Source organism: Sciurus carolinensis, chromosome X (assembly GCF_902686445.1).
Source record: "Sciurus carolinensis chromosome X, mSciCar1.2, whole genome shotgun sequence".
In the NCBI taxonomy this organism is placed as follows: Eukaryota; Metazoa; Chordata; class Mammalia; order Rodentia; family Sciuridae; genus Sciurus; species Sciurus carolinensis.
In genome coordinates, this window is record NC_062232.1 from 18,998,271 (window position 1) to 19,014,621 (window position 16,351).

A 16,351-nucleotide genomic window follows, 5' to 3' on the forward strand; every position below is an offset into this window, starting at 1 on the left:
CATTCCACAGTCTACCGGAAATCTGTGATGGGTGTCAGCAATAGACCCAAAGAGAAAGAAATCTCTGGTAGGTATAAATTCAATTGAATCAGACTGACAGTGACGCCCAAAAGAGCTAAGCTGACTAGGAAATCCTAACTCTTTATAGTACCAGCAAAACCATAGACCTTCACGGACATTTTCCTCAGTAGAAGCTCAGCACAGCCACAAAGTCAGAGGCAGTGGAGCTGAGAGAAACTGACAGTGGACATTCCACAAAGGACATTAAAGAGTAGGGATTGAGTTCATTATACAGGTTAGTGTCATGCTTTCATTGTTGTTCCATGCAGGGCTCAGCTCTTACAGTATTTTACTTTATTCATTTAGTCTCATTGCCCATGCCTAATCACAACCCCTCCTTAAATTTTCTTTACTCAACACTGTCTTCAAGATAGCCATGCGGCTGTGTAAAACTAGTCAGACACTTATAATGACTACAGAGTATTCCAGAGTTGCACCTTTAACATTTTACATAGTCCATGCAAAGTGCCGCACATCCAGATTCCCCCTACTGTCCCACTACTACAACTAATGCTGTGATGAGTATCTTTGAACATGGTCACCTCACAGATCTCTCAGAAAATATCTTAGGGGTACCCCACTAAAAAGTGCAGTTGTTGGGTTAGATGGTATATGGATTGTTCATTTGGCTGAAAGCTGCCAGATTCTTCACTAGAATGATCAAGAGTCTACACCCCACACTTCTTCAAGAAGCATATAATTGGTTCCTATTCCCCAACAGGTTTGGTGTGATGCACTTTTCTAATGTTTGGAAACCTAACAGGTGAAAAATGATATCCCTTATTTTAGTTTGCATTTCTCTATGTACTAACAATTTAAAGCCATGTCTTAATATATCTGATATAGTCTTTTGCTATCCTCTTCCTTTTGCTATACTTTGTTTCCTTTTGCCTGTATTTCTTCAAGGGTATATCCTTTTTTTCTATCTATCTGGCTGTTGACTTTGTCCTTACTTTCTTCATTGAACTGAAAACACTTATTTTTGTATAATCAAATTCAGGGTTTTTTGTTTTATAGTTGCTGGGGTTTTTTGTTTGTTTCTGCTTTGGAACTCTAAGCTGTCCCTTGGCCACAAAGAAACCTTGGGTATTGGGTATTACGTTCTATTAACCTTATAGTTTTTCATGTTTACTTTTTATTTGCATCTAGAGTTCATTTTTGAACATGGTATTAAGTAGAGTTCTAGTTTTATTTTTAATCATTTTTCTTTTTCTTCATTTGATTTTTCTTTATTTCCTTATCTGCTAAAAATTCAGCCTTTCCCCACTGATTTCTAGTGCCACATTCAGCATATTAAATTCCTAGATATTCAAGGTCAGTCTCTGAGTTTTGTTTTGTTTTATTGATCTATCTCTTCTTGCATCAGTAACACACATATCCTTCTTACTGTGGTTTTATAGTAAACCTTAATATATAAATGGGTAATCCTCCCTTTTGAAAATTGATTTAGTTGTTTGCAGAACTTTATTCTTTCATATTCATTTTTTTATTTATTATTTTAATAGTCAGGGTCTCACTATGTTGCCCAGTTTAGCCCTAAACACCTGGTTTCTAGTGAGATTCTCCTGAATAGCTGGGGCTACAGGCTCAAGCCACCATACAAAACTACGTATTAACTTTTATTTTTCTTCGGTGCTGGGATCCATATTATTTTTAAATTAAACTTATTAGGTGTCTCAAAAAAAAAAACTCCAAACTCTTTCTGAATTTTGAATGCATTTTGCTATTAATGAGTATAAACAATTATATCATACAGAAACCATAATGGTTTTTGTTAAAACTACTTTACTGTAGTACATGAAAGCGGTGATAGACAAGAGTAAAAAAAAAATCTAAAATGAAGGAGTGTCTCTTTATTCGGATATTCTTTTCTGTCCTTTAATAGAGTTTTGACTTTTTTCCATAAAGGTGTTACATGTTTTGGTTATGGAATTCATAAGTACATTAGAACAGGAATCAGCAGCAAACTTTTTCAGGAAAGGCCATATAGCAAATATTTCAGACATTTGTGGGCCATATAATTTTTCTGAAAACTATTCAGTTGTGTCATTATTTTATGAAAGTGTCCATAGACAACACATACCAGATGAGTCTGTGCTCCAGTGAAGTTTATTTACAAAAGCAGGTAGTTGTGTGGCTAGGGTTTTGGCTCAGTGGTAGAGCACTCACCTAGCATGTGTGAGGCACTGGGTTCAATCCTCAGCACCACATATAAATAAACGAATAAAATAAAGGTCCATCAACAACAAAAAACATTTTTTAAGAAAAATTTTTAAAAGCAGGTGATTAGCTGGATTTGACCCTTAGACCATAGTTTGTCAAATCCAGCTTTACAAGTTTTTCTTTTGGTATGTTGTGCTTTGTTTTTGTTTTTAGCTTGCATGGTGCTATTACAACTGGTATCTTTAAAAAATAATTTGTAGGCAGCTGCTGCTAGTGTACAGAAATGAATATTATTGATTTTCTAAGTTGATATTGTGTTTAGTAATCTTATTTCTTGATTGTATTGGTTTTTCCACATAGATATTTATACTCCCTACATATAATGATAGATTTATCACTTAAATTCCAATTGCTATAATCTTATTTGGATTTTCTTTCTTATAACTTCATCTGTGAGTCCCAGTACTATGTTCAACAGTAGCTGTGATGGAGACATCTTTGCATTGTTCCTGGTCTTCAAAGTTTCTCCAAGTTTTCTCAATAAAATACAAAGTTTGCCTCAGGGATTTGGTATAAAACCTTTCACACAGTAAGGAAAATTCTTTTCATTCCTAGTTTGGGAAGACACACCATAAAAAAGATTTCAAATTATTAAATGCATCTTCTGCATTAACTTAGAAAATAATAATAATATTTTCCCCCATTAGGATTTTAGCATCTATATTCACAAGTGAGATAGGCTGGCGAATAATTTTTCTTTTATTTTTCCTTAATCCTGTATAGCATAACATTTGGCAAATATGCACTATCATGCCTAATTTTTCTGTTCCTGCATTGTCCATGTTCACTTTTGGAAACCAGAGTTCATTAGTCTCATAATACGAAATTGACATATTTTCTAACTTCCAGATTAACTTATCAAAGATACAAATTAACCATTCTTTAAAGTTTGGTTAAAAAGTATATTTAACAATATTTGGTTCTAGGAAGGGAAAAGAGTTTTTAATTACTATGAATTTTTAGTGCTTCCTATTCTTTTTTACCAACTTCTTTTTTTTAATTTATTTTTATTGTAAACAAATGGGATACATTTTATTTCTGTTTGTACATGGAGTAACAGCATACCATTTGCATATTCATACATTTACATAGAGTAATGTTTGATTCATTCCATTATTTTTTTCCTTCCCCCACCCCTCCCACCCCTCTTTTCCCTCTATACAGTCCCTCCTTCCTCCATTCTTGCCCCCCTCCCACCCCCCATTACGTGTCATCATCTGCTTATCAGTGAGATCATTCGTCTTTTGGATTTTTGAGATTGGCTTATCTCACTTAACATGATATTCCCCAATTTCATCCATTTGCCTGCAAATGCCATAATTTTATTATTCTTTATAGCTGAGTAATATTCCATTGTATATATATATATACCACAGTTTCTTTTTTTTCTTTTTTATTTATTTATTTATTTTTATTATTGTAAACAAATGGGATACATGTTGTTTCTCTATTTGTACATGGAGTCAAGGCATACCATTTGTGTGATCATAAATTTACATAGGGTAATGTTGTTTGATTCATTCTGTTATTTTTTCCCTTCCCCCCACCCCTCCCACCCCTCTTTTCCCTCTATACAGTCCTTCCTTCCTCCATTCTCACCACCCTCCTTATCCCTAACCCTAACCCTAACGCTAACTCCTCCCACCCCCCATTATATGTCCTCATCTGCTTATCAGCGAGATCATTCATCCTTTAGTTTTTTGAGATTGGCTTATCTCACTTAGCATGATATTCTCCAATTTCATCCATTTGCCTGCAAATGTCATAATTTTATCATTCTTTATGGCTGAGTAATATTCCATTGTATATATATATATATATATATATATATACCACAGTTTCTTTATCCATTCATCAATTGAAGGACATCTAGGTTGGTTCCACAATCTGGCTATGGTGAATTGAGCAGCAGTGAACATTGATGTGGCTGTATCTCTGTAGTATGCTGATTTTAAGTCCTTTGGGTATAGGCCAAGGAGTGGGATAGCTGGGTCAAATGGTGGTTCCATTCCAAGCTTTCTGAGGAATCTCCACCCTGCTTTCCAGACTGGCTGCACTAATTTGCAACCCCACCAGCAATGTATGAGTGTACCTTTTTCCCCACATCCTCACCAGCACCTGTTGTTGCTTGTGTTCTTGATAATCGCCATTCTAATTGGGGTAAGATGAAATCTTAGGGTAGTTTTTATTTGCATTTCTCTTATTACTAGAGATGTTGAACATTTTTTCATATATCTATTGATTACTTGTATATCTTCTTCTGTGAAGTGTCTGTTCATTTCCTTAACCCATTTGTTGATTGGATTATTTGTATTCTTGGTGTAGAGTTTTTTGAGTTCTTTATAGATTCTGGAAATTAGCTCTCTATCTGAAGTATGAGTGGCAAAGATATTCTCCCACTCTGTAGGCTCTCTCTTCACATTACTGATAGTTTCCTTTACTGAGAGAAAGCTATCTAGTTTGAATCTATCCCAGTTATTGATTCTTGCTTTTATTTCTTGTGCTATGGGAGTCCTGTTAAGGAAGTCTGATCCTAAGCCAACAAGGTGAAGATTTGGACCTACTTTTTCTTCTATACGATGCAGGGTCTCTGGTCTGATTTCGAGGTCCTTGATCCATTGTGAGTTGAGTTTTGTACCAACTTCTTTTTTATTGAGGTAAGATTGATTCAAAAAATCATTTTGCTGCTTGCCTTGCAAGCACAAGGCCCTGGGTTCAATCCCCAGCACCGCAAAAAAAAAAAAAAAAAAAAAAAAAAAAACATTTTGCATGTTTACATCATATAACATGATGTTTGAGATGCAGGTGTATTGTGAAATTATTTCCTCATCAAACTAATTAACCTATCCACCACCTCATATACGGACTTTTTTTTTAGTGAGAACACTTAAGTTCTACTCTCTTCACCAACTTCAAGTATATAAGACAGTATTTAGTCACCATGTTGTACATTAGAGTTCCAGAATTAAATGTAGTACATTAGAGTTCCAGAATTTATTCACTCTGCATAGCTGAAATTTTGTACCATTTACAATAAAATAAATGAACCTGGAGAGTATTATACTAGGTAAAATGAGTCCGGCACAAAAAGTCAAATACTGTGTGATCTCACTTATATGTAGATCTAAAAACTTTGCGCTCATAGCAGCAGAGAGTAGGATCATGGTTGCCAGGGTCTGAGTGCAGTGGAAATGAGATGTTGGTCAAACTGTACAAACTTTTTCACTGACTTAAGTGAATTTTTCTATTTAAAGCAAAATTTTACAGAATATAATCTAATCATTTTGCTTTATGATTTTAATTGCTTAGTTATCCATTATTCTATTATTTTTAGTCTCTACCTGTAGGTTTAAAACTTCTTGAATTAATAGTGTAGCTCATTTCATTTCCACATTTCTTGTTTCTTGATAAATGCATTAATAGCTCTAAATTTCCCTGTGACGACATTGTACTGTGTCCCACAAAATTTGACCAGCAGTATTTTCATTGTGATTTGCTTGTATTTTAATGCTTTACTTATTTACCAAAGGGGTTTTTAATATTATTTTTGTTTCTAGTCTCACAGGAATATACTTTTATTTTTTGTTCTAATTTTATTTCACTATGGTAGGATAAGATGGGCATTCAGTATTAATACTTTCAAATTTATTGTGGCTTCCTTTGTGGCCTATTATGTTGTCAATTTTTTGAAAATGTGCTCAAAAAGAAGGTATTGAATTTAATTAAAATCTAATGACTGAAGATTATTCATTTGAATATTCAGACCTCCCATGCTTGTTTATGATTGCTTTTAGAAAGGGTTGTGTAATCCATGTATCATCCTTAATTATTTAGGCTACTTACATACCTAAATAATTGTTGAATTATTAAACAAAATTAAATATGACTAAATAGATTAATAAAATTTGTTATTGAAAATTTGTTTTACCCTTGATATTTTGTGTAGATGCTTTATATATTGAGGTTATATATTCATGATTTCTTTCTTTTGATTCTATTGTAACTTTTCCTTGTATACAAAGACTTTTTTATCCATTGTAAGACCTTTGTTAAATTCTATTTTTGTCAGATATTAAGACTGATACTCCAGATTCTGTTGGTCCATGTATACTTGGGACATCTTTTTATCCTTTTTTATTTTCAGCTTTTCTGTACCCTTACATTTTAATTTTTAAGTTAAATTTAATTGAAATTTTGTTTACTCTTATTATGAAAAGTCAGAGAAATTGAAATAAATGAGATTAGAAGGTGGGGACAGAGCTCATGAAAATCAAAGGGTGATCAATAGAGGAAAGGGACCAATCTGTAACAACAAATCCCATCAGTATATACAACTATAATGCACTAATAACAAATGTAGGGAAAAAATTAAAAAATCATATTTCAAATTTTTTTCAAAGATTTGGGGATATTATAATAGGATGTCAAGTAAAGATGCAGAATATACAACTACCATATGCATAATTCAAAATTTGTGAAAACAACTAAAAAAATTTACAGGTGATTTTTAAAAATAGCAAGAATTGGAACATTTACATATATTACAATTTTTTTTTTTTGGTACCAGTGATTGAACTCAGGAGTGCTTAATCACTGAGCCACATCCCCAGTCCTTTTTTTATTTTAAGTTGTTTAGGGCCTTGCTAAGTTGCTGAGGCTGGCTTTGAACTTGTGATCCTCCTGACTCAGCCTCCCAAGCTGCTGGGATTACAGGTTTGCACCACAGAGCCCAGCTGCAGTTACTCTTATGTTTTTTATTTAATCACATTTCATGTAATCCATGTACCATCTTTCATATTTTCTCCTTCCCTGCCTACAAATGATAGGCTAAGTTTCTTTTGGAGAAAGGACTAATATAGAAGATAGGTCTCAAGGTGAATATAAACTTATATGTATATATATATATAGCTTCAGATAAGTTTTTATTCTTATCTTTTATTCTTTTTATTCTTGGCGTTAGTGGAGAACTATCACCAACTGCTGTTTCTCCTCCTCTATCCAAATCAACTTTGGAGGGATTTCACAAGTGAGAGGAAAGGATGGAACCAATGAATTAACAACCAAAAAATGTCTACAAAGTTCTTGGGAGACCATAGATTGTAATTAATGAATTTGTACATCTGGGAATGGTGGCAGCCTAGCAAAGTGAACAGGTAAACACAGCAGGGAGAAAATTTTAAGTCTATTCTTACCCTTTCTCCACATTCTATCTACATGATCACTTCCCTCACATAAAAAGGGTGGCAACAGTCTATAGGACCTGCGTCAGTTGGGCTCTCTTGGAGCAACACAAAAACATTACTGTAGTGAAGAATTGATTAAAAAATTTAAAAAGGTATGAATTGGTGAGAGTCACCAAAACCATCACTCTTCCTCTCTTCCTAAGTTCCCAGAGGTGGTAGAAAACAATTTAAGGAGATTGCCATCTCCCAGTATGTCTTATTTAGGTATTTAAAGAAAGGATTTAGAAGAATTTGAAGAGTTGCCTTGTGGAGCAGTAGTAAATGGTTCTGTGGTTTCTCAAGTATTCCACACTTGGATTGATTTAGTTTTCTCTCCTTAAAATCAACATAAACAACTAGAGCCTGGGCTTCATCCATTCTGCATATACAATACTAAAGAGAACAGTTGGTACACAAGGAATGTGGCCATGCTGACCAAAATAACTTTACCCCTGAGGAATACAATATCTACAAAAGAAAGCAAATTGAACAATATATACCACATGAAGCAGTTACAGGAATAAACAGCATATTAAATACCATTGAAGAGATAAGCAAAATTATTTAAATTATGAATCAGTAAAAAGAAGATTTCAAAAGAGCCAAATGAAAAGCTAAATATAAAAAAACATAGAAATAAAACCTTTTTTAATTTTTATAGTTGTAGATGGATGCAGTACCTTTTATTTTATTTATTTTCATGTGGTGCTGAGGATCAAACCCAGTGCCTCACACATGCTAGGCAAGTGCTCTACCACTGAGCCACAACTCCAACCCCACAATAAAATCTTAATAGCTAGGTTACACCAAATACCAAATTATTAGGCTTAGAAATCAGGATGAATTACTTTGTCATAAGAAAACAAGAAAGAATAAGGAAAATAAATGATAAAATAAAAGCCAAGTAATATGAAAGATTAAAGTGGCAAATTTCTGAGAATAGGAGTCACAAAAGGAAAAAAATCTGTGTGGAGTCAGCAACTCTAACCTGTAGATGAATCCAGCTTCTCACCTAGTTTTGTAACTAAAGTTTTATTAAAACACAGTCAGACCCATTGTTTGTTGTGTATGGCTACTTTCATCCTATGATGGCAAATTGAGTAATTCTGACAGTGTCTGCATGACCCACAATGCCTAAAATACTATCTAGGCCCTTTACAGAAAATATTTGCTGATCCCAGCCTAAATATACCCAGGAATTAACACCATGCATGGATAGAATGAGATAGGATAATATCTAGACAGTCTCATTCATGGAAAAGAAAGAATGAAAAATATGTGGCATTCACTGGGTCATAGCAATCATGAAACCCCTAGGACCATGAGAGTCACCTACCCTGGACATACTGGGGCATGGCATGGATGTCAATCTCATCTTAAGACAACATGAAAAACACTTCCAACTTTGGCATTAGTTATTTTAGGAAACATTTTTGTGATGTTTGATTCCATAAACTAGAAACTAGATTGTGAAGCTATTTACATAATTCTGAAGCTGCTACACACTTGAATACTCTGTTAGGATAATGCACGTGAGGTGGGTACTATAGCTTGTATGTGGTTTGTTCCCTAAGGTTTCATGTGTCGCAGGTTTGTTCCTCATTGTGGCTATGTGAGAGGTGGTTGGACCTTTAAGAAGTGGAGTCTAGTGGGAGAGGCTTTTAGGTCCTTAGCAACCCTGCCCTTGGAAGGGTTGAGGCAGAATGAGGAAACTCATTCTCCTTAGAGCAAATTGTTATAAAAGCCTGAACATGACCCTTGAATCACTCTGACATCCTGTCTCACCATATGAACTCTCCATCTCACATGTGCTCCTACCTTTTTGATGTCATCTGCTGTGAGGCCTTCACCAGAGCTGAACTGATATCAGCCACGTGAACTCAAAACCCCAGAACTGTCAGTTAAACAAATCTCCATACTTTATAAAGTAGACTGCCTCTGATGTTTCATTATAGTAATGAAAAATGGACTAATACAGTAGGTAAGTTTGAGAAGGGATGAAGATCGAAGAGAAACAAGATAAGGGGTTGTAGAAAAGAAGGATGATAGAAAACCAAAGCAGAGAGAGCATAAAGGAACCCGATATGGGGTAGGGAGTTGAAGACATACTTGGTACCTCTGAAGACTCTAGACCATTTCATGCAGTCCTCTGTGCAAAGTGTGCCAGACGTCTTGTTCCAAATTCTTTACCCTAAAAAGTATAGGAATGCTCTGTTCCCACACTCTACCCAGAAAGTCTCTGAACACTAAGGAAAACCTGCCCCTATTCCCACACTGAAATTTATGCTTTCATCTCAGTTTTTCACCTACCATAAAACCCACAATCCCAGAAATTCATTACTAATAGATTGCTAAATATTCATAGTCCTAACCTGTCTAAATTGGTGAATTTGCCACATTTTTGCTTTACTTTTTTTAAATTTTAGTTTATTTATTTAACAGAAAAAGTAAACTTTTTGCCTTATAGTTTTTTTCTTTTGTTGACAGTGATAAATATTTAACATTTTTTTCCATACATGTATATAGGGCAATGTCTGTCTCATTCTATCGTCCTTCCCATCCCTGTCCCACCACTCCCCTCACACCTTTCTGCATAATCCAAAGTTCCTTCATTCTTCCCTACCCACCCCCCACTATGGATCAGCATCCAATTATCACGGAAAACATTCGGCCTTTGTTTTTTTGGGATTGACTTATTTCACTTAGCATGATGTTCTCTAGTTCCATCCATTTACCTGCAAATGCCATAAATTCATTCTTCTTTAAGGCTGAGTAATATTCCATTGTGTATATGTACCACATTTTCTTTATCCATTCATCTGTTGAAGGACAACTAGGTTGGTTCCATAGTTCAGCTATTGAGAGTTGAGCTGCTATAAATATTAATGTAGCTGTGTCACTGTAGTATGCTGATTTTAAGTCCTTTGGGTATAGGCTAAGGAGTGGGATAGCTGGGTCAAATGGTGGTTCCATTCCAAGTTTTATTAGGAATTTCCACACTACTTTCAAAAGGGGTTGCACAAATCTGCAGTCCCACCAACAATGTAAAGTGTACCTTTTTCCCCACATATTATTGCTTGTATTCTTGATAATTGCCATTCTGACTGGAGTGAGATGAAATCTTAGAGAGTAGTTTTGATTGCATTTCTCTAATTGCAAGAGGAGATGAACATTTTATCATGTTTGTTGATTGTATTTATTCTTCTGTGAAGTTTCTGTTCAGTTCCTTAGCCAATTTATTGTTGGGTTATTTGTTTTTCTGGTGTTAAGTTTTTTGAGTTCTTTATATATCCTAGAGATTAGTGCACTGAGGTGCATGTGGTAAAGATTTTTTCCCATTCTGTAGGCTATCTCTTCATGTTATTTTTTCTTTTGATGAGAAAAAGCTTTTCAGTTTGAATCCATCCCATTTATTGATTCTTAATTTTACTTCTTGCACTTTAGGAGTCATATTAAGGAAGTCTGGTCCTAAGCTGACATGATGAAGATTTGGGCCTACCTTTTCTTCTATTAGACACAGGGTCTCTGTTTTAGCATCTAAGTCTTTGATCCACTTTGAGATGATTTTGTGCAGGGTGAGAGACAGAGGTTTAATTTCCTTTTGTGACATATGGATTTCTAGTTTTCCCAGCACCATTTGTTGAAGAGGCTATCTTTTCTCCAATGTATATTTTGGGTATCTTTGTCTAGTATGAAATAACTGTATTTATGTGGGTTTGTCTTTGGGTCTTCTATTCTGTACCATTGGTATACCTGTCTATTTTGGTGCCAGTGCCATGTCATTTTGTTACTATTACTCTGTAGTATAGTTTAAGGTCTGGTATTTTGATGCCTCCTGCTTCAGTCTTCTCACTAAGTATTGCTTTGGCTATTCTGGATCTCTCATTTTTCTAAATGAATTTCATGATTGCCTTTTCTATTTCTATGAAGAATGTCACTGGGATTTTAATAGGAATTGCATTTAATCTGTATAATACTTTTGGTAGTAAGACCATTTTGCCTATTCAAGAACATGGGAGATCTTTCCATTTTCTAAGGCCTGCTTCAATTTCTTTCTCTAGTGTTCTGTAGTTTTCATTGTAGAGATCTTTCTCCTCTTTTGTTAGATTGATTCCCTAGTATTTTATTTTTTGAGGCTATTGTGAATGGAGTTTTCCTAATTTCTCTTGCAGTGCATTCGTCACTTATATATAGAAATGCATTTGATTTAAGGGTATTGATTTTATATCCTGGTACTTTGCTGAATTCATTTATGAGTTCTAGAAGTTTTCTGCTGGAACTTTTTTGGATCTTCTAAATATGGAATCATGTCATCGGCAAATAATGATAGTTTGAGTTCTTTTCCTATTCGTAGCCCTTTAATCTCTTTCTTCTGTCTGATTGATCTGGCTATAGTTTCAAGGACATTGTTGAATAGAAGTGAAGAAAGAGGGCATCTCTGTCTTGTTCCAGTTTTTAAAGGGAATGCTTTCAATTTTTCTCCATTTTGAATGATGTAAAAAGCTATCTATGCTAAAGCCATGGCCAACAATGTGGAGGTATGTTCCTACTATCCCTAGATTTTTTAGTGTTTTGAACATGAAGAGGTGCTCAATTTTGTCAAATGCTTTTTCTGTGTCTATTGAGAAAAACATAATTCTTGTCTTTAAGTCTATTGATGTGATGTATTACCTTTATTGATTTCTGTATGTTGAACCAAGCTTGCATTTTAGGGATGAATCCCACTTGATCGTGGTGCACTATCTTTTTAATATGTTTTTGTATGCAATTTGCCAGAATTTTATTGAGAATTTTTGCATATATATTCATCAGAAATACTGGTCTGAAGTTGTCTTTCCTTAATGTGTCTTTTTCTGGTTTTGGTATCAGGATCATACTAGCCTCACAGAATGAGTTTGGAAGGGTTCCCTCTTTTTATATTTCATGGAATAATTTGAGGAATATTGGTATTAGTTCTCCTGTGAATGTCTTGTAGAACTTGGCTGAGAATTCATCTGATCCTGGGCTTTTCTTGGTTGGTAAACTTTTGATGGCCTCTTTTATTTCATTGCTTGAAATTGATCTGTTTGAATTGTGCATGTCCTCCTGCATCAGTTTGGGTAGATCATATGTCTCTAGAAATTTGTTGTTTTTAAGTTTTTCTATTTTATTTGAGTATAAATTTTCAAAAATAGTTTTTAATTATCTTCTACATTTCAGTAGTATCCATTGTGATATTTCCTTTTTCATCACAAATTTTAGTAATTTGAGTTTTCTCTTGCCTTCTCTTTGTTAGTGTGGCTAAGGGTTTATCATTTTTATTTATTTGTTTCAATGAACCAACTTTTTGTTTTGTCAGTTTTTTGAATTGTTTCTTTCATTTCAATTTCAATGATTTCAGCTCTGATTTTAATTATTTCCTGTCTTCTGTTGCTTTTGGTGTTGATTTGTTCTTCTTTTTCTAAGGCTTTGAGATGTAATGTTAGGTCATTTATTTGTTGACTTAAGTCTCAATCATTGATTGTGTTATTTAATTCTATAGCTTCTTTGTTTAGTTTTTGTTTGGAAGATCTATCCAGTGGTGAGAGAGGTGTGTTAAAGTCACCCAGGATTATTGTGCTGTGGTCTATTTGACTCTTGAAATTGAGAAGGGTTTGTTTGATGTATGTAGATGCTCCATTGTTTGGGGTATATATATTTATGATTGCTATGTTTTGTTAGTGTATGATTCTCTTAAGCAGTATGAAATGTCCTTCTTTATCTCTTCTGACTAACTTTGGTTTGAAGTCCCCTTTGTCTGATATGAAGCTGGAAACCCCCGATTTTTTATGCAGTTCATGTGAGTGATATGTTTTTTCCTCAACATTTCACCTTCAGTCTGTGGTGAGTCTCTTGAAGACAGCATATTTTTGGGTGTTTTTTTAATCCAATCTTCCAGTCTATGTCTTTTGATTGATGAGCTTAGGCCATTAACATTCAGGGTTATTATTGAGATATGATTTGTACTCCCAGTCATTTTGGTTTATTTTTATTTTTTAACTTGACTTAGTTTCTCCTTTGATTGACCTTTACTTTAGTGTAGTTCCTCCCTTTGCTGGTTTCCTTTTTTTTTTTTGGCATTTCCTCCTCATGGAATATTTTGCTGAGAATGTTCTATAGTGCAGGTGCAAACTTTCTAGTTGTGAGTTCTTTTAACTTTTGTTTATCCTGGAAGGTTTTTATTTCCTCTTCAGGTCTGAAGCTTAATTTAGCTGGGTATAAAATTCTCAGTTGGCCTCCATTTTTCTTTCAGAGCTTGACATGTTATTCCAGGACCTCCTTGCATTGAAGGTCTGGGTTGAGAAATCAGCTGAGATTCTTACTGGATTCCCCCTATATGTAATTTGTTTTTTTTTTTTTCCTCTCACAGTCTTTAAAATTCTATCCTTATTCTGTGTGTTAGTCATTCTCATTATAATGTGCCTTGGTGTGGGTCTGCTGGAATTTTGTACATTTGGGGTCCTGTAAGCCTCTTCTAGTTGATTTTCCATTTCATTCTTTAGATTTGGGAAGTTTTCTGATATGTCATTGAAAAGATCGTGCATTCCTTTGGTTTATAACTCCACACCTTTGTCTATTTCAATAAATCTTAAATTTGGTCTTTTCATGTTATCCCATATTTCTTGGAATTTCTGTTCATGGTTTATTGCCATCTTCTCTGTGTGGTCAACTTTATTTTGAAGAGTATATATTTTGTCTTCATTGTCTGAGGTTCTGTCTTCCAAGTGGTCTAGTCTGTTGATGGTACTTTCCATTGAATTTTTTCCATTGAATTTTTGTTTTATTGTTTCCTTCATTTTGAGGATTTCTGCTTGATTCCTTTTTATAATATCTGCCTCTTTATTGAAGTGATCTTTCACTTCCTGTATTTTCTCTCCAATACCATCCTTTATTTCAAAGATCAACCTAACTATGTATTTTCTAAAGTCCTTCTCTGACATTTCTTCTACTGTGTTCTCTATGGATTCTATTGTTGGAACATCTTGTTTTGAGGTGCTTTATTCCCTTGCTTTTTCATGTTGTTTGTGTATCTTCTCATCTAGGTATGGAACTGAGGCAGTACAGATTCTACCCTGTAGTCTTATAATGTCCCTGAAGGCTTCCAGTATCTGACCTTCAGGTACTGTGACAATGGACTTCCAGGCAACAATAGGCAGCAGGCGATCTTCTGGCAGTCTGTGGGCAGTCTGCAGGCTAATAGTAGTCAATCAGTGGGTGGACATCAGGTGGTGGGTGATGGGTAGGTGAAAGGTGGGCAATGGGCAGGCAAGAGATGGGCAAACTGCGGAAGACAAGAAGTGGTCAGTGAACAATCTGCACTCAAAAGGCAGGCAATATGCTGGCAGATGGCAGGTGATTTCAGCAGAAGAATGGGGTAAACAGCAGAGGATCAGTGGGCAGCAATGACTGCCTTGCAGCGAAATAGTATTTCCTCTGCTTGAATCCCAAGTTTCAGAGCAACAATAAATGCAGCCTCCCTCTAGTCTGCCATCTTGGATTCTCCATATTTCTACAATACTTTATAAATATTCATGAGAACACACAACTGCCCCATTCATTAGCATTTGTTAACCACAGGAGGTGACAATTGTCTATGCTGAATGATGGTCTTCAAAATTATAGCTCCTTAGTGTGGTAAGAATGAAGGAAAGAAGGACTGTATAGAGGGAAAAGAGGGGTTGGAGGGGTGGGGGGGAAGGGGAAAAAAAATAATGAATCAAACATCATTGCCCTATGTAAACGTATGATTACACAAATGGTATGCCTTGACTCCATGTACAAATAGAGAAACAACATGTATCCCATTTGTATACAATAATAAAAAAAAGAAATAAAAAAATGTACAAACATCTATTTAAGTTGTCCTGATAATGGAGAAATTCATGTTTGTTTATGGCTGTTTGTAAATACAGATGCAGCAATCTATGGCTTCTGTTTGTGACAATGTTTGTTAATACAATCAATAGACTTATTTATAAAAAGTGAAGCATGTAATTGTTCTTCATGTACAAGAACTGTTACCCCCACAAAACCTCAATTACCTGGATTGTCCTAAGATCATTTGTAAAAACTGAAATTCAGTGATTAAAAAGAAACTAGAATTTTTTTAAAAAAGAAAAAAAATTATAGCTCCTTAAATATATAGTTCTGGAAAATAACAAAACCAAGAGTTATATATTAGGGCCCAAGTCCTAGGGTAAGATTTGGTAGTTTCAAGAAAGTGATGTTCAAGGATCAATTCAAACCTCTCCTACTTTACCAAAAAGAATAAATCAATGTGAAATCATAAGTGTTTCCAAATCAGCAGAAGTTTACCTTTTTGTGAATGCAGGAGCAGTTCCCTTCAATCAGCATTAAGGCCTTGGCCTAGCAACTATCAAGCATTTTCTACGTGTGAAAGAATAGGAAGGCAAAAAGAAGACAGTGCCAATTAGCTGCATACACTTGCAATTAACTCTCACTACACCTTCAGGGCTCCTATGCCCTCTCTAATGGTTTCCAAAATTTTCCAGACTCCTACAAGTTTCTTCACGATTTTGGCATTCTACAGATTCCTCCAGAGCTTGGGTACCAGAAATCCAACTTCAACTGAATTTTTGCCAATATAGATCATTTTCAAGATGTGTGTGTGTGTGTGTGTGTGTGTGTGTGTGTGCACGTGCACATGTCCAAGAAAGGGAAAATGAATAGTAAGTTGTGAGTGATGTTTCATGCCCCAAAAGTGATGTCCATAAAACTAAGAAATATGTGCAGCATTCCACAGAATCATTCAGGACACTATTCCTTGTCCTTCTGCTACTCCTATAAGCTGATTACAAAAGCAGGCA